The sequence below is a fragment of the Gossypium hirsutum genome, chromosome A02 (assembly GCF_007990345.1).
Source record: "Gossypium hirsutum isolate 1008001.06 chromosome A02, Gossypium_hirsutum_v2.1, whole genome shotgun sequence".
NCBI lineage: Eukaryota > Viridiplantae > Streptophyta > Magnoliopsida > Malvales > Malvaceae > Gossypium > Gossypium hirsutum.
In genome coordinates, this window is record NC_053425.1 from 99,155,589 (window position 1) to 99,158,743 (window position 3,155).

At 32.2% G+C, this 3,155-nt stretch overlaps 1 long non-coding RNA gene across 1 annotated transcript; it reads right to left on the bottom strand.

Annotated features, from left to right (window-relative positions):
• Positions 1 to 1,554: 1,554 nt before the first annotated feature.
• LOC121210046 (uncharacterized) lies at positions 1,555 to 2,581 on the bottom strand. The gene is made up of 2 exons (XR_005905228.1): positions 2,181 to 2,581; positions 1,555 to 2,008 (listed from the first exon to the last, which is right to left on the bottom strand). It is a non-coding gene; the product is annotated as an uncharacterized lncRNA (long non-coding RNA).
• Between the last annotated feature and the right edge of the window lie 574 nt (positions 2,582 to 3,155).

Below are 3,155 nucleotides of genomic sequence, written 5' to 3' on the forward strand. Positions count from 1 at the left end.
TATATAGGGTTAACGTTGAATAATAATTTTATGCTTTATTCCTAAAAACTATTATTAATCAAAATATATGAATTGACCTTTTTATCCTATTTTTTCAGCCATACATGAGCCGAGCGTTACACCGAAACTAGTACAATAGCGGTTTCAAAAGCACAATTGAGGAGTTTCTTTTCCTGCATTATTCTCTAATAAGGGCACTTGTATTTTTTATTTAGAAAAAAAGGTACTAGTAATTTTATTTAACAAAATAGGAAACTTTTTTTAAGTCTATTACCATTTTCTTACATCAAATTTGTATATCTTTCGATTCTTTTTTGTTTCTAATTTCCAAAAAAATATCATAAATAGTCGTCTTGGAAAAAACTTCTAATCAAACGTAGTAAGAAACCATGAACATGGAAAGAAGAGAAATTCATCGCTTAAGGTTTTTCATTGCTTTCGTGCATAATCTAAGCAAGAGAGTTTCAAATTTAACTCATAGGTCATTAATATGGAAAATTCATTGATGTTTACGTGGCATATAAAATTCGTAAGAGGATTCAGAGTCTTTCCACTTTTGCTTTTGTTAAGTTCAAATTTGAATTAGACCTTAGGAAGATAGTGGTGGAAGGGTTGATGGTTTTGTTATCTATGTCTCTAAAGGTAGATATGAGAGAGATGTTGCGAATGTCGAGCTCGAGAAGAGTGACAGGGCAAGGGAGGTTTTGAGACCATTTTATTAGAGTTTTGGTAGAGATTCAAGATTGTATAAGTGTCATGGGGCTAGAACTTAAGTCTCATGAACAGTGTAGCCTCAAACATAAACTTAGCTTCAAATACGCTAAGTCAACTGGACTCTCAAAATATGTGAGTTCGAAAAGGAAATACTCTAAGGCACCAGAATAAAGTAGAAACAAACTCTAAACGAAGAAGCAAAAAGCAAACAGAAAAACCAGAAGGAAGCTAGCCACATCAAGCATTTGAGTAAATGCTCTCAAATGTACTGTATTACTCAAGAATGAGCTGATTACAAATGAAGGGAGAAGACTCTATTTATAGTCCCCATGATCCAATGATCTAGTTTAAAATACATTAATGGCCAAGATTGAAGGCAATCTACCCATATTCCCTCCTTTCTCCTAGGGAGAAATTATTTTATGGACCCTTCCCACCACATCCTCCATGATCCCTTTTACATTATTTAATGGCATTTCAACAATTTTTTCTATATCATTGACACATAATTTTGGTAATTTTTTTCCCTAGACCCAAACCTCGAAATTAAACCCTAAATCTTAAACCCCAAACTTAGATTCAAGCTTTATGATTTAAGTTTAGGGTTCAAGTTTAGGGTTCAAGCTTCAAATTTAAGGTTCAAGGTTTAAGGTTCGGGGTTCAAGGAAAAAATAATTACCAAAATTATGTGTTAAATACATGGAGAAATTTGTTGAAAAGTCATTAAATAATTGGAAAAGGACCATGGATGATGTGGTGGGAAGGATCCATACAATAATTTATCCCTCCTAAGAATTGGAAAGAGTAATTGGGTGCTCCAATAAAATCCAATTCAATATGTGAGATCCACTAAATACAGTGGTTACCTGAATATGCTATAGATATGTAATTACAAGTACATACATTCAAATTTAATTATAATGTAACTTTTCAAATGTGCCCTAAGTGAATAATAATATAGCAAAATGAAAACATGAGGAACAAGATAAATTCCTAGGAAAACATATACCAAGTAATCATTGGTTTCCTAAAGTGATGCTATTTATGAAATCAAACCCTAAGCATCGCTTGAGCCTTTTCTGCTTTTAATTAGCTTTTGATGACCAACCACCTATCATCGGTGGTTGGCTGTCCCTCATCCCTTCTCTTCCCTATCTTGTTTCTTTTATTCCCTCATCTCGGAATAGTAACCCCATGCGGGCCTTGCTGAGCCTTTGTGGTTGTTATCCTCTCTCTTCTAAATGGGCTTTTGTTCCAGAGGGCTTAGTGCGATGCTTCTGACGCTAGTGATATCCTGTTTTCAGGATGAGAGATTTCATTACGACTATGGATGGTGGATGCTTGGGTAGCGCCAAAGCCTTCGAATGTTGCTCTTTGGTTTTGTTTCCAATAGGCTCTAATATTGCCATCGTATGATTAATCAATGTAAGTTTGCTAATCTATGTTCAATGCCACTGGTGGCTTACCTCTAATTGTCGAGGCGGTTTCAAGTTTTTGGACTCAATTCGACATCTTTCAACTTGTTGTTGGTGATATTTGATTGCTTTTGAGATGTGCTTCATTGTTTTCTCCATTTCTTGTAAGCAAGGTTCACAGTGGAAATAGAGGTTGTTTAGTAATGGGGATCGTAGGCACTAATGGTTTATATTAATGGTTAATGCCTAAGTGAATAGTGATGATCCCTCCTCTATTTCTCCTTTTAGAAGGGTTGACCTCTTCTTTTGGGGACTTGGTTGTTTGGAACCATTTTACCTTGGCTAAATGCCATTGTTTATATAACCTATTTGACTAAATTTTTCTATGAAATGAACCTTTTTTTTTCATAAAAAAAGTAAAGATTGGTGTCGAGTTAATAAAAAAACAAATTGTTCTCTAAAAATTAGAGCAATAATTATATAATTTATATGAAAATCAAATTAAACTTTAGTTGAAATGATTAAATTGAAGTTTCGAAAATTATAGTATTCTAAATTTAAATCCAACCAAAATAATATATTTATGTGAAAATACGCAATTCCGGAAAAAGCATAACAAAGATAGTAACTTACCTAAAATTCCGTATGACTACTAGTCCGAGTTTTGTTGCAAGAAGGTCAGGGTTCAAGGACGATTAAAATTTATAAATGATCTATATCAACAGAACATATAAAATGATTTACTGGTATAAGGTATTTATAGAAAAATAAAATTTAAATTAAAAATAAAAAATTATATTTTTTTAATAAGTGATGGGATTTGGATTACACTACTCTAACAAATCTAAACATGAATTAGAAATTGATTAACAAATGGAGAAAGTGAAATCCTATGAAGGAAATAAGTATATGTTTCCTTTTTTTATTGTTTCTTCAATCTTTTTCGTTTTTCATAATAAATAATATATGTTACAACTAATTTTTTTTATACTTATAATTAATTATAATATAGTAAAAGCAACTCTC